The sequence below is a fragment of the Triturus cristatus genome, chromosome 4_1 (genome assembly GCF_964204655.1).
Source record: "Triturus cristatus chromosome 4_1, aTriCri1.1, whole genome shotgun sequence".
NCBI classification, from domain to species: Eukaryota; Metazoa; Chordata; class Amphibia; order Caudata; family Salamandridae; genus Triturus; species Triturus cristatus.
Window position 1 is genome coordinate 107,269,628 of NC_140585.1, and position 17,095 is coordinate 107,286,722.

At 44.5% G+C, this 17,095-nt stretch overlaps 35 non-coding genes across 35 annotated transcripts; 7 read left to right on the forward strand and 28 right to left on the reverse strand.

Moving 5' to 3' along the window:
* Positions 1–846: 846 nt before the first annotated feature.
* On the reverse strand, positions 847–918 carry TRNAA-UGC (transfer RNA alanine (anticodon UGC)). Its single transcript has one exon. It is a non-coding gene; the product is annotated as a tRNA-Ala (tRNA).
* A 157-nt stretch (positions 919–1,075) lies between these two features.
* Positions 1,076–1,148, forward strand: TRNAM-CAU (transfer RNA methionine (anticodon CAU)). Its single transcript has one exon. It is a non-coding gene; the product is annotated as a tRNA-Met (tRNA).
* A 199-nt stretch (positions 1,149–1,347) lies between these two features.
* TRNAA-UGC (transfer RNA alanine (anticodon UGC)) lies at positions 1,348–1,419 on the reverse strand. The gene has a single exon. It is a non-coding gene; the product is annotated as a tRNA-Ala (tRNA).
* A 129-nt stretch (positions 1,420–1,548) lies between these two features.
* Positions 1,549–1,634, reverse strand: TRNAY-GUA (transfer RNA tyrosine (anticodon GUA)). The gene is given in 2 exon segments: positions 1,549–1,584; positions 1,598–1,634. It is a non-coding gene; the product is annotated as a tRNA-Tyr (tRNA).
* Positions 1,635–2,402: 768 nt separating this feature from the next.
* TRNAA-UGC (transfer RNA alanine (anticodon UGC)) lies at positions 2,403–2,474 on the reverse strand. Its single transcript has one exon. It is a non-coding gene; the product is annotated as a tRNA-Ala (tRNA).
* A 429-nt stretch (positions 2,475–2,903) lies between these two features.
* Positions 2,904–2,975, reverse strand: TRNAA-CGC (transfer RNA alanine (anticodon CGC)). The gene has a single exon. It is a non-coding gene; the product is annotated as a tRNA-Ala (tRNA).
* Positions 2,976–3,958: 983 nt separating this feature from the next.
* TRNAA-UGC (transfer RNA alanine (anticodon UGC)) lies at positions 3,959–4,030 on the reverse strand. Its single transcript has one exon. It is a non-coding gene; the product is annotated as a tRNA-Ala (tRNA).
* A 157-nt stretch (positions 4,031–4,187) lies between these two features.
* Positions 4,188–4,260, forward strand: TRNAM-CAU (transfer RNA methionine (anticodon CAU)). Its single transcript has one exon. It is a non-coding gene; the product is annotated as a tRNA-Met (tRNA).
* Positions 4,261–4,459: 199 nt separating this feature from the next.
* TRNAA-UGC (transfer RNA alanine (anticodon UGC)) lies at positions 4,460–4,531 on the reverse strand. Its single transcript has one exon. It is a non-coding gene; the product is annotated as a tRNA-Ala (tRNA).
* Positions 4,532–4,660: 129 nt separating this feature from the next.
* On the reverse strand, positions 4,661–4,746 carry TRNAY-GUA (transfer RNA tyrosine (anticodon GUA)). Its single transcript is given in 2 exon segments — positions 4,661–4,696; positions 4,710–4,746. It is a non-coding gene; the product is annotated as a tRNA-Tyr (tRNA).
* A 768-nt stretch (positions 4,747–5,514) lies between these two features.
* Positions 5,515–5,586, reverse strand: TRNAA-UGC (transfer RNA alanine (anticodon UGC)). Its single transcript has one exon. It is a non-coding gene; the product is annotated as a tRNA-Ala (tRNA).
* A 157-nt stretch (positions 5,587–5,743) lies between these two features.
* TRNAM-CAU (transfer RNA methionine (anticodon CAU)) lies at positions 5,744–5,816 on the forward strand. The gene has a single exon. It is a non-coding gene; the product is annotated as a tRNA-Met (tRNA).
* Positions 5,817–6,015: 199 nt separating this feature from the next.
* Positions 6,016–6,087, reverse strand: TRNAA-UGC (transfer RNA alanine (anticodon UGC)). The gene has a single exon. It is a non-coding gene; the product is annotated as a tRNA-Ala (tRNA).
* A 129-nt stretch (positions 6,088–6,216) lies between these two features.
* Positions 6,217–6,302, reverse strand: TRNAY-GUA (transfer RNA tyrosine (anticodon GUA)). Its single transcript is given in 2 exon segments — positions 6,217–6,252; positions 6,266–6,302. It is a non-coding gene; the product is annotated as a tRNA-Tyr (tRNA).
* Positions 6,303–7,070: 768 nt separating this feature from the next.
* On the reverse strand, positions 7,071–7,142 carry TRNAA-UGC (transfer RNA alanine (anticodon UGC)). Its single transcript has one exon. It is a non-coding gene; the product is annotated as a tRNA-Ala (tRNA).
* A 429-nt stretch (positions 7,143–7,571) lies between these two features.
* TRNAA-CGC (transfer RNA alanine (anticodon CGC)) lies at positions 7,572–7,643 on the reverse strand. Its single transcript has one exon. It is a non-coding gene; the product is annotated as a tRNA-Ala (tRNA).
* A 983-nt stretch (positions 7,644–8,626) lies between these two features.
* TRNAA-UGC (transfer RNA alanine (anticodon UGC)) lies at positions 8,627–8,698 on the reverse strand. The gene has a single exon. It is a non-coding gene; the product is annotated as a tRNA-Ala (tRNA).
* Positions 8,699–9,127: 429 nt separating this feature from the next.
* On the reverse strand, positions 9,128–9,199 carry TRNAA-CGC (transfer RNA alanine (anticodon CGC)). Its single transcript has one exon. It is a non-coding gene; the product is annotated as a tRNA-Ala (tRNA).
* Positions 9,200–10,182: 983 nt separating this feature from the next.
* Positions 10,183–10,254, reverse strand: TRNAA-UGC (transfer RNA alanine (anticodon UGC)). Its single transcript has one exon. It is a non-coding gene; the product is annotated as a tRNA-Ala (tRNA).
* Positions 10,255–10,683: 429 nt separating this feature from the next.
* TRNAA-CGC (transfer RNA alanine (anticodon CGC)) lies at positions 10,684–10,755 on the reverse strand. The gene has a single exon. It is a non-coding gene; the product is annotated as a tRNA-Ala (tRNA).
* Positions 10,756–11,738: 983 nt separating this feature from the next.
* Positions 11,739–11,810, reverse strand: TRNAA-UGC (transfer RNA alanine (anticodon UGC)). Its single transcript has one exon. It is a non-coding gene; the product is annotated as a tRNA-Ala (tRNA).
* Positions 11,811–11,967: 157 nt separating this feature from the next.
* Positions 11,968–12,040, forward strand: TRNAM-CAU (transfer RNA methionine (anticodon CAU)). The gene has a single exon. It is a non-coding gene; the product is annotated as a tRNA-Met (tRNA).
* Positions 12,041–12,239: 199 nt separating this feature from the next.
* Positions 12,240–12,311, reverse strand: TRNAA-UGC (transfer RNA alanine (anticodon UGC)). Its single transcript has one exon. It is a non-coding gene; the product is annotated as a tRNA-Ala (tRNA).
* Positions 12,312–12,440: 129 nt separating this feature from the next.
* TRNAY-GUA (transfer RNA tyrosine (anticodon GUA)) lies at positions 12,441–12,526 on the reverse strand. The gene is given in 2 exon segments: positions 12,441–12,476; positions 12,490–12,526. It is a non-coding gene; the product is annotated as a tRNA-Tyr (tRNA).
* A 768-nt stretch (positions 12,527–13,294) lies between these two features.
* On the reverse strand, positions 13,295–13,366 carry TRNAA-UGC (transfer RNA alanine (anticodon UGC)). Its single transcript has one exon. It is a non-coding gene; the product is annotated as a tRNA-Ala (tRNA).
* A 157-nt stretch (positions 13,367–13,523) lies between these two features.
* TRNAM-CAU (transfer RNA methionine (anticodon CAU)) lies at positions 13,524–13,596 on the forward strand. The gene has a single exon. It is a non-coding gene; the product is annotated as a tRNA-Met (tRNA).
* Positions 13,597–13,795: 199 nt separating this feature from the next.
* TRNAA-UGC (transfer RNA alanine (anticodon UGC)) lies at positions 13,796–13,867 on the reverse strand. Its single transcript has one exon. It is a non-coding gene; the product is annotated as a tRNA-Ala (tRNA).
* Positions 13,868–13,996: 129 nt separating this feature from the next.
* On the reverse strand, positions 13,997–14,082 carry TRNAY-GUA (transfer RNA tyrosine (anticodon GUA)). Its single transcript is given in 2 exon segments — positions 13,997–14,032; positions 14,046–14,082. It is a non-coding gene; the product is annotated as a tRNA-Tyr (tRNA).
* A 768-nt stretch (positions 14,083–14,850) lies between these two features.
* On the reverse strand, positions 14,851–14,922 carry TRNAA-UGC (transfer RNA alanine (anticodon UGC)). The gene has a single exon. It is a non-coding gene; the product is annotated as a tRNA-Ala (tRNA).
* Positions 14,923–15,079: 157 nt separating this feature from the next.
* TRNAM-CAU (transfer RNA methionine (anticodon CAU)) lies at positions 15,080–15,152 on the forward strand. The gene has a single exon. It is a non-coding gene; the product is annotated as a tRNA-Met (tRNA).
* A 199-nt stretch (positions 15,153–15,351) lies between these two features.
* Positions 15,352–15,423, reverse strand: TRNAA-UGC (transfer RNA alanine (anticodon UGC)). Its single transcript has one exon. It is a non-coding gene; the product is annotated as a tRNA-Ala (tRNA).
* A 129-nt stretch (positions 15,424–15,552) lies between these two features.
* TRNAY-GUA (transfer RNA tyrosine (anticodon GUA)) lies at positions 15,553–15,638 on the reverse strand. The gene is given in 2 exon segments: positions 15,553–15,588; positions 15,602–15,638. It is a non-coding gene; the product is annotated as a tRNA-Tyr (tRNA).
* Positions 15,639–16,406: 768 nt separating this feature from the next.
* TRNAA-UGC (transfer RNA alanine (anticodon UGC)) lies at positions 16,407–16,478 on the reverse strand. Its single transcript has one exon. It is a non-coding gene; the product is annotated as a tRNA-Ala (tRNA).
* Positions 16,479–16,635: 157 nt separating this feature from the next.
* TRNAM-CAU (transfer RNA methionine (anticodon CAU)) lies at positions 16,636–16,708 on the forward strand. Its single transcript has one exon. It is a non-coding gene; the product is annotated as a tRNA-Met (tRNA).
* A 199-nt stretch (positions 16,709–16,907) lies between these two features.
* TRNAA-UGC (transfer RNA alanine (anticodon UGC)) lies at positions 16,908–16,979 on the reverse strand. Its single transcript has one exon. It is a non-coding gene; the product is annotated as a tRNA-Ala (tRNA).
* Between the last annotated feature and the right edge of the window lie 116 nt (positions 16,980–17,095).

The window sequence follows — 17,095 nt, forward strand, 5'->3', positions numbered from 1 at the left end:
GCCGGATCTGAACCAGCGACCTAATGATGTCTGACTTTATGCTACAGTCCTCCGCTCTACCAACTGAGCTATCGAAGGAGTGGCTGAAGTATCTTTCAGCGCTGTAATTATCTCTCGCTCAAGAAAGGTTGTGGGGGTGGGGATCAGGAGCAGATCGATGAAAATCATGAACATTACCTGCAGCTCCCTCTCAAAGTCACCAGTTCTTAGAGCACACTGTAAGGTACGTCTTATCACCCCAAAGGAGGATTTCAGACCAAAGTTCATGTTCTGTCTTGGCTTGGGGATAAGCAGGGGTGCTCCAAATTTCAATTTTACAGAAAGGAAAGGAACTTTGATACAAAGACCTTGGGCAGCATTGGTGGCAAATGGATGGCTGCGCGGAACCATGAAAGAAATGACAGAAAGTTATGGGAGTCATTACTACGCACCCAGCATCAAGAACGTGCATTTTGGATGCATTTTCAAAAGGAAAGAGAACGGAAAAATCTGTAGATTGAAGGTGATTGAGATAAACAAAATATTCCGTTTTTCTAAAAGCTACTGTAAAGAGTCTCTGGTTTAGAAGAAGAACCCTTACCAATGATCAAGAGAGATGCGACAGATTTCTATCATCAAAGCATTATGGTTGTCAAGATGAATCATCACTTTGATGTCTTCAACAAGTAGGATTCTTTTGATCTATAATCATCAAAAATGAGATAGCCCCATTTCATGGGATTTTTCAAGGCAAACGTCTGACAGATTAAGCGGGGTCCTCATCCCGGTTGGAGGACATATCTCTTCCTTCATCATGATGCCAGCCTAGCTTTCGGCCCAAAATCCAAGGTAAGCATGGCAAAAGTCTGGAGATGCCGGGGATTGAACCCGGGGCCTCATACATGCAAAGCATGCGCTCTACCACTGAGCTACATCCCCACTTCTGCAAGGTTTGACTGTATGATTGGAAACCCTGCATTGAACCGACGGCCACATCACCCCATTCGACTCTGCAGTATACAATGTCAGTCAGGAAAATCCTTCAGCCTTGTACCTGGATGATCTTCATGGTCTTATGTACAGATGCCTATATACAGCCTTCTTAGCGCAGTAGGCAGCGCGTCAGTCTCATAATCTGAAGGTCCTGAGTTCGATCCTCAGAGAGGGCATTTATTTCCTTCTTTTGGAATGCAAAATTCTCCGATTTTCTTGAAATGCGCAAACTATGCCTAGTTCAAAGATTTTTCCAAAGCAAATGTCTGACTATTTAAGTGGGGCTCTCACCCCAACTGCATGACAAACTTCTTCTTTCTGCATGATGGCAGGCTAGCCTTCTGGAAAAAAGCCAAGATAAGGAACAGAGGCTCCTGGAGATGCCGGGGATTGAACCCGGGACCTCATACATGCAAAGCATGCGCTCTACCACTGAGCTACATCCCCACTTTTGCACTCGAGCTGTTTGATGGATGCAAGGAATCCCTGAAACCCAGGGACTGCAAAGTCTCGATCATAATCAATGGAAGGTATTGTTTGAATAAAAGTGAAAGATATGGAAATCGAAGCAAAAAATCCTTCGAGCCGGATTTGAACCAGCGACCTAAGGATGTCTGACTTTATGCTACAGTCCTCCGCTCTACCAACTGAGCTATCGAAGGAGTGGCTGAAGTATCTTTCAGCGCTGTAATTATCTCTCGCTCAAGAAAGGTTGTGGGGGTGGGGATCAGGAGCAGATCGATGAAAATCATGAACATTACCTGCAGCTCCCTCTCAAAGTCACCAGTTCTTAGAGCACACTGTAAGGTACGTCTTATCACCCCAAAGGAGGATTTCAGACCAAAGTTCATGTTCTGTCTTGGCTTGGGGATAAGCAGGGGTGCTCCAAATTTCAATTTTACAGAAAGGAAAGGAACTTTGATACAAAGACCTTGGGCAGCATTGGTGGCAAATGGATGGCTGCGCGGAACCATGAAAGAAATGACAGAAAGTTATGGGAGTCATTACTACGCACCCAGCATCAAGAACGTGCATTTTGGATGCATTTTCAAAAGGAAAGAGAACGGAAAAATCTGTAGATTGAAGGTGATTGAGATAAACAAAATATTCCGTTTTTCTAAAAGCTACTGTAAAGAGTCTCTGGTTTAGAAGAAGAACCCTTACCAATGATCAAGAGAGATGCGACAGATTTCTATCATCAAAGCATTATGGTTGTCAAGATGAATCATCACTTTGATGTCTTCAACAAGTAGGATTCTTTTGATCTATAATCATCAAAAATGAGATAGCCCCATTTCATGGGATTTTTCAAGGCAAACGTCTGACAGATTAAGCGGGGTCCTCATCCCGGTTGGAGGACATATCTCTTCCTTCATCATGATGCCAGCCTAGCTTTCGGCCCAAAATCCAAGGTAAGCATGGCAAAAGTCTGGAGATGCCGGGGATTGAACCCGGGGCCTCATACATGCAAAGCATGCGCTCTACCACTGAGCTACATCCCCACTTCTGCAAGGTTTGACTGTATGATTGGAAACCCTGCATTGAACCGACGGCCACATCACCCCATTCGACTCTGCAGTATACAATGTCAGTCAGGAAAATCCTTCAGCCTTGTACCTGGATGATCTTCATGGTCTTATGTACAGATGCCTATATACAGTCTTCTTAGCGCAGTAGGCAGCGCGTCAGTCTCATAATCTGAAGGTCCTGAGTTCGATCCTCAGAGAGGGCATTTATTTCCTTCTTTTGGAATGCAAAATTCTCCGATTTTCTTGAAATGCGCAAACTATGCCTAGTTCAAAGATTTTTCCAAAGCAAATGTCTGACTATTTAAGTGGGGCTCTCACCCCAACTGCATGACAAACTTCTTCTTTCTGCATGATGGCAGGCTAGCCTTCTGGAAAAAAGCCAAGATAAGGAACAGAGGCTCCTGGAGATGCCGGGGATTGAACCCGGGACCTCATACATGCGAAGCATGCGCTCTACCACTGAGCTACATCCCCACTTTTGCACTCGAGCTGTTTGATGGATGCAAGGAATCCCTGAAACCCAGGGACTGCAAAGTCTCGATCATAATCAATGGAAGGTATTGTTTGAATAAAAGTGAAATATATGGAAATCGAAGCACAAAATCCTTCGAGCCGGATCTGAACCAGCGACCTAAGGATGTCTGACTTTATGCTACAGTCCTCCGCTCTACCAACTGAGCTATCGAAGGAGTGGCTGAAGTATCTTTCAGCGCTGTAATTATCTCTCGCTCAAGAAAGGTTGTGGGGGTGGGGATCAGGAGCAGATCGATGAAAATCATGAACATTACCTGCAGCTCCCTCTCAAAGTCACCAGTTCTTAGAGCACACTGTAAGGTACGTCTTATCACCCCAAAGGAGGATTTCAGACCAAAGTTCATGTTCTGTCTTGGCTTGGGGATAAGCAGGGGTGCTCCAAATTTCAATTTTACAGAAAGGAAAGGAACTTTGATACAAAGACCTTGGGCAGCATTGGTGGCAAATGGATGGCTGCGCGGAACCATGAAAGAAATGACAGAAAGTTATGGGAGTCATTACTACGCACCCAGCATCAAGAACGTGCATTTTGGATGCATTTTCAAAAGGAAAGAGAACGGAAAAATCTGTAGATTGAAGGTGATTGAGATAAACAAAATATTCCGTTTTTCTAAAAGCTACTGTAAAGAGTCTCTGGTTTAGAAGAAGAACCCTTACCAATGATCAAGAGAGATGCGACAGATTTCTATCATCAAAGCATTATGGTTGTCAAGATGAATCATCACTTTGATGTCTTCAACAAGTAGGATTCTTTTGATCTATAATCATCAAAAATGAGATAGCCCCATTTCATGGGATTTTTCAAGGCAAACGTCTGACAGATTAAGCGGGGTCCTCATCCCGGTTGGAGGACATATCTCTTCCTTCATCATGATGCCAGCCTAGCTTTCGGCCCAAAATCCAAGGTAAGCATGGCAAAAGTCTGGAGATGCCGGGGATTGAACCCGGGGCCTCATACATGCAAAGCATGCGCTCTACCACTGAGCTACATCCCCACTTCTGCAAGGTTTGACTGTATGATTGGAAACCCTGCATTGAACCGACGGCCACATCACCCCATTCGACTCTGCAGTATACAATGTCAGTCAGGAAAATCCTTCAGCCTTGTACCTGGATGATCTTCATGGTCTTATGTACAGATGCCTATATACAGCCTTCTTAGCGCAGTAGGCAGCGCGTCAGTCTCATAATCTGAAGGTCCTGAGTTCGATCCTCAGAGAGGGCATTTATTTCCTTCTTTTGGAATGCAAAATTCTCCGATTTTCTTGAAATGCGCAAACTATGCCTAGTTCAAAGATTTTTCCAAAGCAAATGTCTGACTATTTAAGTGGGGCTCTCACCCCAACTGCATGACAAACTTCTTCTTTCTGCATGATGGCAGGCTAGCCTTCTGGAAAAAAGCCAAGATAAGGAACAGAGGCTCCTGGAGATGCCGGGGATTGAACCCGGGACCTCATACATGCAAAGCATGCGCTCTACCACTGAGCTACATCCCCACTTTTGCACTCGAGCTGTTTGATGGATGCAAGGAATCCCTGAAACCCAGGGACTGCAAAGTCTCGATCATAATCAATGGAAGGTATTGTTTGAATAAAAGTGAAAGATATGGAAATCGAAGCAAAAAATCCTTCGAGCCGGATTTGAACCAGCGACCTAAGGATGTCTGACTTTATGCTACAGTCCTCCGCTCTACCAACTGAGCTATCGAAGGAGTGGCTGAAGTATCTTTCAGCGCTGTAATTATCTCTCGCTCAAGAAAGGTTGTGGGGGTGGGGATCAGGAGCAGATCGATGAAAATCATGAACATTACCTGCAGCTCCCTCTCAAAGTCACCAGTTCTTAGAGCACACTGTAAGGTACGTCTTATCACCCCAAAGGAGGATTTCAGACCAAAGTTCATGTTCTGTCTTGGCTTGGGGATAAGCAGGGGTGCTCCAAATTTCAATTTTACAGAAAGGAAAGGAACTTTGATACAAAGACCTTGGGCAGCATTGGTGGCAAATGGATGGCTGCGCGGAACCATGAAAGAAATGACAGAAAGTTATGGGAGTCATTACTACGCACCCAGCATCAAGAACGTGCATTTTGGATGCATTTTCAAAAGGAAAGAGAACGGAAAAATCTGTAGATTGAAGGTGATTGAGATAAACAAAATATTCCGTTTTTCTAAAAGCTACTGTAAAGAGTCTCTGGTTTAGAAGAAGAACCCTTACCAATGATCAAGAGAGATGCGACAGATTTCTATCATCAAAGCATTATGGTTGTCAAGATGAATCATCACTTTGATGTCTTCAACAAGTAGGATTCTTTTGATCTATAATCATCAAAAATGAGATAGCCCCATTTCATGGGATTTTTCAAGGCAAACGTCTGACAGATTAAGCGGGGTCCTCATCCCGGTTGGAGGACATATCTCTTCCTTCATCATGATGCCAGCCTAGCTTTCGGCCCAAAATCCAAGGTAAGCATGGCAAAAGTCTGGAGATGCCGGGGATTGAACCCGGGGCCTCATACATGCAAAGCATGCGCTCTACCACTGAGCTACATCCCCACTTCTGCAAGGTTTGACTGTATGATTGGAAACCCTGCATTGAACCGACGGCCACATCACCCCATTCGACTCTGCAGTATACAATGTCAGTCAGGAAAATCCTTCAGCCTTGTACCTGGATGATCTTCATGGTCTTATGTACAGATGCCTATATACAGCCTTCTTAGCGCAGTAGGCAGCGCGTCAGTCTCATAATCTGAAGGTCCTGAGTTCGATCCTCAGAGAGGGCATTTATTTCCTTCTTTTGGAATGCAAAATTCTCCGATTTTCTTGAAATGCGCAAACTATGCCTAGTTCAAAGATTTTTCCAAAGCAAATGTCTGACTATTTAAGTGGGGCTCTCACCCCAACTGCATGACAAACTTCTTCTTTCTGCATGATGGCAGGCTAGCCTTCTGGAAAAAAGCCAAGATAAGGAACAGAGGCTCCTGGAGATGCCGGGGATTGAACCCGGGACCTCATACATGCAAAGCATGCGCTCTACCACTGAGCTACATCCCCACTTTTGCACTCGAGCTGTTTGATGGATGCAAGGAATCCCTGAAACCCAGGGACTGCAAAGTCTCGATCATAATCAATGGAAGGTATTGTTTGAATAAAAGTGAAAGATATGGAAATCGAAGCAAAAAATCCTTCGAGCCGGATTTGAACCAGCGACCTAAGGATGTCTGACTTTATGCTACAGTCCTCCGCTCTACCAACTGAGCTATCGAAGGAGTGGCTGAAGTATCTTTCAGCGCTGTAATTATCTCTCGCTCAAGAAAGGTTGTGGGGGTGGGGATCAGGAGCAGATCGATGAAAATCATGAACATTACCTGCAGCTCCCTCTCAAAGTCACCAGTTCTTAGAGCACACTGTAAGGTACGTCTTATCACCCCAAAGGAGGATTTCAGACCAAAGTTCATGTTCTGTCTTGGCTTGGGGATAAGCAGGGGTGCTCCAAATTTCAATTTTACAGAAAGGAAAGGAACTTTGATACAAAGACCTTGGGCAGCATTGGTGGCAAATGGATGGCTGCGCGGAACCATGAAAGAAATGACAGAAAGTTATGGGAGTCATTACTACGCACCCAGCATCAAGAACGTGCATTTTGGATGCATTTTCAAAAGGAAAGAGAACGGAAAAATCTGTAGATTGAAGGTGATTGAGATAAACAAAATATTCCGTTTTTCTAAAAGCTACTGTAAAGAGTCTCTGGTTTAGAAGAAGAACCCTTACCAATGATCAAGAGAGATGCGACAGATTTCTATCATCAAAGCATTATGGTTGTCAAGATGAATCATCACTTTGATGTCTTCAACAAGTAGGATTCTTTTGATCTATAATCATCAAAAATGAGATAGCCCCATTTCATGGGATTTTTCAAGGCAAACGTCTGACAGATTAAGCGGGGTCCTCATCCCGGTTGGAGGACATATCTCTTCCTTCATCATGATGCCAGCCTAGCTTTCGGCCCAAAATCCAAGGTAAGCATGGCAAAAGTCTGGAGATGCCGGGGATTGAACCCGGGGCCTCATACATGCAAAGCATGCGCTCTACCACTGAGCTACATCCCCACTTCTGCAAGGTTTGACTGTATGATTGGAAACCCTGCATTGAACCGACGGCCACATCACCCCATTCGACTCTGCAGTATACAATGTCAGTCAGGAAAATCCTTCAGCCTTGTACCTGGATGATCTTCATGGTCTTATGTACAGATGCCTATATACAGTCTTCTTAGCGCAGTAGGCAGCGCGTCAGTCTCATAATCTGAAGGTCCTGAGTTCGATCCTCAGAGAGGGCATTTATTTCCTTCTTTTGGAATGCAAAATTCTCCGATTTTCTTGAAATGCGCAAACTATGCCTAGTTCAAAGATTTTTCCAAAGCAAATGTCTGACTATTTAAGTGGGGCTCTCACCCCAACTGCATGACAAACTTCTTCTTTCTGCATGATGGCAGGCTAGCCTTCTGGAAAAAAGCCAAGATAAGGAACAGAGGCTCCTGGAGATGCCGGGGATTGAACCCGGGACCTCATACATGCGAAGCATGCGCTCTACCACTGAGCTACATCCCCACTTTTGCACTCGAGCTGTTTGATGGATGCAAGGAATCCCTGAAACCCAGGGACTGCAAAGTCTCGATCATAATCAATGGAAGGTATTGTTTGAATAAAAGTGAAATATATGGAAATCGAAGCACAAAATCCTTCGAGCCGGATCTGAACCAGCGACCTAAGGATGTCTGACTTTATGCTACAGTCCTCCGCTCTACCAACTGAGCTATCGAAGGAGTGGCTGAAGTATCTTTCAGCGCTGTAATTATCTCTCGCTCAAGAAAGGTTGTGGGGGTGGGGATCAGGAGCAGATCAATGAAAATCATGAACATTACCTGCAGCTCCCTCTCAAAGTCACCAGTTCTTAGAGCACACTGTAAGGTACGTCTTATCACCCCAAAGGAGGATTTCAGACCAAAGTTCATGTTCTGTCTTGGCTTGGGGATAAGCAGGGGTGCTCCAAATTTCAATTTTACAGAAAGGAAAGGAACTTTGATACAAAGACCTTGGGCAGCATTGGTGGCAAATGGATGGCTGCGCGGAACCATGAAAGAAATGACAGAAAGTTATGGGAGTCATTACTACGCACCCAGCATCAAGAACGTGCATTTTGGATGCATTTTCAAAAGGAAAGAGAACGGAAAAATCTGTAGATTGAAGGTGATTGAGATAAACAAAATATTCCGTTTTTCTAAAAGCTACTGTAAAGAGTCTCTGGTTTAGAAGAAGAACCCTTACCAATGATCAAGAGAGATGCGACAGATTTCTATCATCAAAGCATTATGGTTGTCAAGATGAATCATCACTTTGATGTCTTCAACAAGTAGGATTCTTTTGATCTATAATCATCAAAAATGAGATAGCCCCATTTCATGGGATTTTTCAAGGCAAACGTCTGACAGATTAAGCGGGGTCCTCATCCCGGTTGGAGGACATATCTCTTCCTTCATCATGATGCCAGCCTAGCTTTCGGCCCAAAATCCAAGGTAAGCATGGCAAAAGTCTGGAGATGCCGGGGATTGAACCCGGGGCCTCATACATGCAAAGCATGCGCTCTACCACTGAGCTACATCCCCACTTCTGCAAGGTTTGACTGTATGATTGGAAACCCTGCATTGAACCGACGGCCACATCACCCCATTCGACTCTGCAGTATACAATGTCAGTCAGGAAAATCCTTCAGCCTTGTACCTGGATGATCTTCATGGTCTTATGTACAGATGCCTATATACAGTCTTCTTAGCGCAGTAGGCAGCGCGTCAGTCTCATAATCTGAAGGTCCTGAGTTCGATCCTCAGAGAGGGCATTTATTTCCTTCTTTTGGAATGCAAAATTCTCCGATTTTCTTGAAATGCGCAAACTATGCCTAGTTCAAAGATTTTTCCAAAGCAAATGTCTGACTATTTAAGTGGGGCTCTCACCCCAACTGCATGACAAACTTCTTCTTTCTGCATGATGGCAGGCTAGCCTTCTGGAAAAAAGCCAAGATAAGGAACAGAGGCTCCTGGAGATGCCGGGGATTGAACCCGGGACCTCATACATGCGAAGCATGCGCTCTACCACTGAGCTACATCCCCACTTTTGCACTCGAGCTGTTTGATGGATGCAAGGAATCCCTGAAACCCAGGGACTGCAAAGTCTCGATCATAATCAATGGAAGGTATTGTTTGAATAAAAGTGAAATATATGGAAATCGAAGCACAAAATCCTTCGAGCCGGATCTGAACCAGCGACCTAAGGATGTCTGACTTTATGCTACAGTCCTCCGCTCTACCAACTGAGCTATCGAAGGAGTGGCTGAAGTATCTTTCAGCGCTGTAATTATCTCTCGCTCAAGAAAGGTTGTGGGGGTGGGGATCAGGAGCAGATCGATGAAAATCATGAACATTACCTGCAGCTCCCTCTCAAAGTCACCAGTTCTTAGAGCACACTGTAAGGTACGTCTTATCACCCCAAAGGAGGATTTCAGACCAAAGTTCATGTTCTGTCTTGGCTTGGGGATAAGCAGGGGTGCTCCAAATTTCAATTTTACAGAAAGGAAAGGAACTTTGATACAAAGACCTTGGGCAGCATTGGTGGCAAATGGATGGCTGCGCGGAACCATGAAAGAAATGACAGAAAGTTATGGGAGTCATTACTACGCACCCAGCATCAAGAACGTGCATTTTGGATGCATTTTCAAAAGGAAAGAGAACGGAAAAATCTGTAGATTGAAGGTGATTGAGATAAACAAAATATTCCGTTTTTCTAAAAGCTACTGTAAAGAGTCTCTGGTTTAGAAGAAGAACCCTTACCAATGATCAAGAGAGATGCGACAGATTTCTATCATCAAAGCATTATGGTTGTCAAGATGAATCATCACTTTGATGTCTTCAACAAGTAGGATTCTTTTGATCTATAATCATCAAAAATGAGATAGCCCCATTTCATGGGATTTTTCAAGGCAAACGTCTGACAGATTAAGCGGGGTCCTCATCCCGGTTGGAGGACATATCTCTTCCTTCATCATGATGCCAGCCTAGCTTTCGGCCCAAAATCCAAGGTAAGCATGGCAAAAGTCTGGAGATGCCGGGGATTGAACCCGGGGCCTCATACATGCAAAGCATGCGCTCTACCACTGAGCTACATCCCCACTTCTGCAAGGTTTGACTGTATGATTGGAAACCCTGCATTGAACCGACGGCCACATCACCCCATTCGACTCTGCAGTATACAATGTCAGTCAGGAAAATCCTTCAGCCTTGTACCTGGATGATCTTCATGGTCTTATGTACAGATGCCTATATACAGTCTTCTTAGCGCAGTAGGCAGCGCGTCAGTCTCATAATCTGAAGGTCCTGAGTTCGATCCTCAGAGAGGGCATTTATTTCCTTCTTTTGGAATGCAAAATTCTCCGATTTTCTTGAAATGCGCAAACTATGCCTAGTTCAAAGATTTTTCCAAAGCAAATGTCTGACTATTTAAGTGGGGCTCTCACCCCAACTGCATGACAAACTTCTTCTTTCTGCATGATGGCAGGCTAGCCTTCTGGAAAAAAGCCAAGATAAGGAACAGATGCTCCTGGAGATGCCGGGGATTGAACCCGGGACCTCATACATGCGAAGCATGCGCTCTACCACTGAGCTACATCCCCACTTTTGCACTCGAGCTGTTTGATGGATGCAAGGAATCCCTGAAACCCAGGGACTGCAAAGTCTCGATCATAATCAATGGAAGGTATTGTTTGAATAAAAGTGAAATATATGGAAATCGAAGCACAAAATCCTTCGAGCCGGATCTGAACCAGCGACCTAAGGATGTCTGACTTTATGCTACAGTCCTCCGCTCTACCAACTGAGCTATCGAAGGAGTGGCTGAAGTATCTTTCAGCGCTGTAATTATCTCTCGCTCAAGAAAGGTTGTGGGGGTGGGGATCAGGAGCAGATCGATGAAAATCATGAACATTACCTGCAGCTCCCTCTCAAAGTCACCAGTTCTTAGAGCACACTGTAAGGTACGTCTTATCACCCCAAAGGAGGATTTCAGACCAAAGTTCATGTTCTGTCTTGGCTTGGGGATAAGCAGGGGTGCTCCAAATTTCAATTTTACAGAAAGGAAAGGAACTTTGATACAAAGACCTTGGGCAGCATTGGTGGCAAATGGATGGCTGCGCGGAACCATGAAAGAAATGACAGAAAGTTATGGGAGTCATTACTACGCACCCAGCATCAAGAACGTGCATTTTGGATGCATTTTCAAAAGGAAAGAGAACGGAAAAATCTGTAGATTGAAGGTGATTGAGATAAACAAAATATTCCGTTTTTCTAAAAGCTACTGTAAAGAGTCTCTGGTTTAGAAGAAGAACCCTTACCAATGATCAAGAGAGATGCGACAGATTTCTATCATCAAAGCATTATGGTTGTCAAGATGAATCATCACTTTGATGTCTTCAACAAGTAGGATTCTTTTGATCTATAATCATCAAAAATGAGATAGCCCCATTTCATGGGATTTTTCAAGGCAAACGTCTGACAGATTAAGCGGGGTCCTCATCCCGGTTGGAGGACATATCTCTTCCTTCATCATGATGCCAGCCTAGCTTTCGGCCCAAAATCCAAGGTAAGCATGGCAAAAGTCTGGAGATGCCGGGGATTGAACCCGGGGCCTCATACATGCAAAGCATGCGCTCTACCACTGAGCTACATCCCCACTTCTGCAAGGTTTGACTGTATGATTGGAAACCCTGCATTGAACCGACGGCCACATCACCCCATTCGACTCTGCAGTATACAATGTCAGTCAGGAAAATCCTTCAGCCTTGTACCTGGATGATCTTCATGGTCTTATGTACAGATGCCTATATACAGCCTTCTTAGCGCAGTAGGCAGCGCGTCAGTCTCATAATCTGAAGGTCCTGAGTTCGATCCTCAGAGAGGGCATTTATTTCCTTCTTTTGGAATGCAAAATTCTCCGATTTTCTTGAAATGCGCAAACTATGCCTAGTTCAAAGATTTTTCCAAAGCAAATGTCTGACTATTTAAGTGGGGCTCTCACCCCAACTGCATGACAAACTTCTTCTTTCTGCATGATGGCAGGCTAGCCTTCTGGAAAAAAGCCAAGATAAGGAACAGAGGCTCCTGGAGATGCCGGGGATTGAACCCGGGACCTCATACATGCAAAGCATGCGCTCTACCACTGAGCTACATCCCCACTTTTGCACTCGAGCTGTTTGATGGATGCAAGGAATCCCTGAAACCCAGGGACTGCAAAGTCTCGATCATAATCAATGGAAGGTATTGTTTGAATAAAAGTGAAAGATATGGAAATCGAAGCAAAAAATCCTTCGAGCCGGATTTGAACCAGCGACCTAAGGATGTCTGACTTTATGCTACAGTCCTCCGCTCTACCAACTGAGCTATCGAAGGAGTGGCTGAAGTATCTTTCAGCGCTGTAATTATCTCTCGCTCAAGAAAGGTTGTGGGGGTGGGGATCAGGAGCAGATCGATGAAAATCATGAACATTACCTGCAGCTCCCTCTCAAAGTCACCAGTTCTTAGAGCACACTGTAAGGTACGTCTTATCACCCCAAAGGAGGATTTCAGACCAAAGTTCATGTTCTGTCTTGGCTTGGGGATAAGCAGGGGTGCTCCAAATTTCAATTTTACAGAAAGGAAAGGAACTTTGATACAAAGACCTTGGGCAGCATTGGTGGCAAATGGATGGCTGCGCGGAACCATGAAAGAAATGACAGAAAGTTATGGGAGTCATTACTACGCACCCAGCATCAAGAACGTGCATTTTGGATGCATTTTCAAAAGGAAAGAGAACGGAAAAATCTGTAGATTGAAGGTGATTGAGATAAACAAAATATTCCGTTTTTCTAAAAGCTACTGTAAAGAGTCTCTGGTTTAGAAGAAGAACCCTTACCAATGATCAAGAGAGATGCGACAGATTTCTATCATCAAAGCATTATGGTTGTCAAGATGAATCATCACTTTGATGTCTTCAACAAGTAGGATTCTTTTGATCTATAATCATCAAAAATGAGATAGCCCCATTTCATGGGATTTTTCAAGGCAAACGTCTGACAGATTAAGCGGGGTCCTCATCCCGGTTGGAGGACATATCTCTTCCTTCATCATGATGCCAGCCTAGCTTTCGGCCCAAAATCCAAGGTAAGCATGGCAAAAGTCTGGAGATGCCGGGGATTGAACCCGGGGCCTCATACATGCAAAGCATGCGCTCTACCACTGAGCTACATCCCCACTTCTGCAAGGTTTGACTGTATGATTGGAAACCCTGCATTGAACCGACGGCCACATCACCCCATTCGACTCTGCAGTATACAATGTCAGTCAGGAAAATCCTTCAGCCTTGTACCTGGATGATCTTCATGGTCTTATGTACAGATGCCTATATACAGCCTTCTTAGCGCAGTAGGCAGCGCGTCAGTCTCATAATCTGAAGGTCCTGAGTTCGATCCTCAGAGAGGGCATTTATTTCCTTCTTTTGGAATGCAAAATTCTCCGATTTTCTTGAAATGCGCAAACTATGCCTAGTTCAAAGATTTTTCCAAAGCAAATGTCTGACTATTTAAGTGGGGCTCTCACCCCAACTGCATGACAAACTTCTTCTTTCTGCATGATGGCAGGCTAGCCTTCTGGAAAAAAGCCAAGATAAGGAACAGAGGCTCCTGGAGATGCCGGGGATTGAACCCGGGACCTCATACATGCAAAGCATGCGCTCTACCACTGAGCTACATCCCCACTTTTGCACTCCAGCTGTTTGATGGATGCAAGGAATCCCTGAAACCCAGGGACTGCAAAGTCTCGATCATAATCAATGGAAGGTATTGTTTGAATAAAAGTGAAATATATGGAAATCGAAGCACAAAATCCTTCGAGCCGGATTTGAACCAGCGACCTAAGGATGTCTGACTTTATGCTACAGTCCTCCGCTCTACCAACTGAGCTATCGAAGGAGTGGCTGAAGTATCTTTCAGCGCTGTAATTATCTCTCGCTCAAGAAAGGTTGTGGGGGTGGGGATCAGGAGCAGATCGATGAAAATCATGAACATTACCTGCAGCTCCCTCTCAAAGTCACCAGTTCTTAGAGCACACTGTAAGGTACGTCTTATCACCCCAAAGGAGGATTTCAGACCAAAGTTCATGTTCTGTCTTGGCTTGGGGATAAGCAGGGGTGCTCCAAATTTCAATTTTACAGAAAGGAAAGGAACTTTGATACAAAGACCTTGGGCAGCATTGGTGGCAAATGGATGGCTGCGCGGAACCATGAAAGAAATGACAGAAAGTTATGGGAGTCATTACTACGCACCCAGCATCAAGAAAGTGCATTTTGGATGCATTTTCAAAAGGAAAGAGAACGGAAAAATCTGTAGATTGAAGGTGATTGAGATAAACAAAATATTCCGTTTTTCTAAAAGCTACTGTAAAGAGTCTCTGGTTTAGAAGAAGAACCCTTACCAATGATCAAGAGAGATGCGACAGATTTCTATCATCAAAGCATTATGGTTGTCAAGATGAATCATCACTTTGATGTCTTCAACAAGTAGGATTCTTTTGATCTATAATCATCAAAAATGAGATAGCCCCATTTCATGGGATTTTTCAAGGCAAACGTCTGACAGATTAAGCGGGGTCCTCATCCCGGTTGGAGGACATATCTCTTCCTTCATCATGATGCCAGCCTAGCTTTCGGCCCAAAATCCAAGGTAAGCATGGCAAAAGTCTGGAGATGCCGGGGATTGAACCCGGGGCCTCATACATGCAAAGCATGCGCTCTACCACTGAGCTACATCCCCACTTCTGCAAGGTTTGACTGTATGATTGGAAACCCTGCATTGAACCGACGGCCACATCACCCCATTCGACTCTGCAGTATACAATGTCAGTCAGGAAAATCCTTCAGCCTTGTACCTGGATGATCTTCATGGTCTTATGTACAGATGCCTATATACAGCCTTCTTAGCGCAGTAGGCAGCGCGTCAGTCTCATAATCTGAAGGTCCTGAGTTCGATCCTCAGAGAGGGCATTTATTTCCTTCTTTTGGAATGCAAAATTCTCCGATTTTCTTGAAATGCGCAAACTATGCCTAGTTCAAAGATTTTTCCAAAGCAAATGTCTGACTATTTAAGTGGGGCTCTCACCCCAACTGCATGACAAACTTCTTCTTTCTGCATGATGGCAGGCTAGCCTTCTGGAAAAAAGCCAAGATAAGGAACAGAGGCTCCTGGAGATGCCGGGGATTGAACCCGGGACCTCATACATGCAAAGCATGCGCTCTACCACTGAGCTACATCCCCACTTTTGCACTCGAGCTGTTTGATGGATGCAAGGAATCCCTGAAACCCAGGGACTGCAAAGTCTCGATCATAATCAATGGAAGGTATTGTTTGAATAAAAGTGAAAGATATGGAAATCGAAGCAAAAAATCCTTCGAGCCGGATTTGAACCAGCGACCTAAGGATGTCTGACTTTATGCTACAGTCCTCCGCTCTACCAACTGAGCTATCGAAGGAGTGGCTGAAGTATCTTTCAGCGCTGTAATTATCTCTCGCTCAAGAAAGGTTGTGGGGGTGGGGATCAGGAGCAGATCGATGAAAATCATGAACATTACCTGCAGCTCCCTCTCAAAGTCACCAGTTCTTAGAGCACACTGTAAGGTACGTCTTATCACCCCAAAGGAGGATTTCAGACCAAAGTTCATGTTCTGTCTTGGCTTGGGGATAAGCAGGGGTGCTCCAAATTTCAATTTTACAGAAAGGAAAGGAACTTTGATACAAAGACCTTGGGCAGCATTGGTGGCAAATGGATGGCTGCGCGGAACCATGAAAGAAATGACAGAAAGTTATGGGAGTCATTACTACGCACCCAGCATCAAGAACGTGCATTTTGGATGCATTTTCAAAAGGAAAGAGAACGGAAAAATCTGTAGATTGAAGGTGATTGAGATAAACAAAATATTCCGTTTTTCTAAAAGCTACTGTAAAGAGTCTCTGGTTTAGAAGAAGAACCCTTACCAATGATCAAGAGAGATGCGACAGATTTCTATCATCAAAGCATTATGGTTGTCAAGATGAATCATCACTTTGATGTCTTCAACAAGTAGGATTCTTTTGATCTATAATCATCAAAAATGAGATAGCCCCATTTCAAGGGATTTTTCAAGGCAAACGTCTGACAGATTAAGCGGGGTCCTCATCCCGGTTGGAGGACATATCTCTTCCTTCATCATGATGCCAGCCTAGCTTTCGGCCCAAAATCCAAGGTAAGCATGGCAAAAGTCTGGAGATGCCGGGGATTGAACCCGGGGCCTCATACATGCAAAGCATGCGCTCTACCACTGAGCTACATCCCCACTTCTGCAAGGTTTGACTGTATGATTGGAAACCCTGCATTGAACCGACGGCCACATCACCCCATTCGACTCTGCAGTATACAATGTCAGTCAGGAAAATCCTTCAGCCTTGTACCTGGATGATCTTCATGGTCTTATGTACAGATGCCTATATACAGCCTTCTTAGCGCAGTAGGCAGCGCGTCAGTCTCATAATCTGAAGGTCCTGAGTTCGATCCTCAGAGAGGGCATTTATTTCCTTCTTTTGGAATGCAAAATTCTCCGATTTTCTTGAAATGCGCAAACTATGCCTAGTTCAAAGATTTTTCCAAAGCAAATGTCTGACTATTTAAGTGGGGCTCTCACCCCAACTGCATGACAAACTTCTTCTTTCTGCATGATGGCAGGCTAGCCTTCTGGAAAAAAGCCAAGATAAGGAACAGAGGCTCCTGGAGATGCCGGGGATTGAACCCGGGACCTCATACATGCAAAGCATGCGCTCTACCACTGAGCTACATCCCCACTTTTGCACTCGAGCTGTTTGATGGATGCAAGGAATCCCTGAAACCCAGGGACTGCAAAGTCTCGATCATAATCAATGGAAGGTATTGTTTGAATAAAAGTGAAATATATGGAAA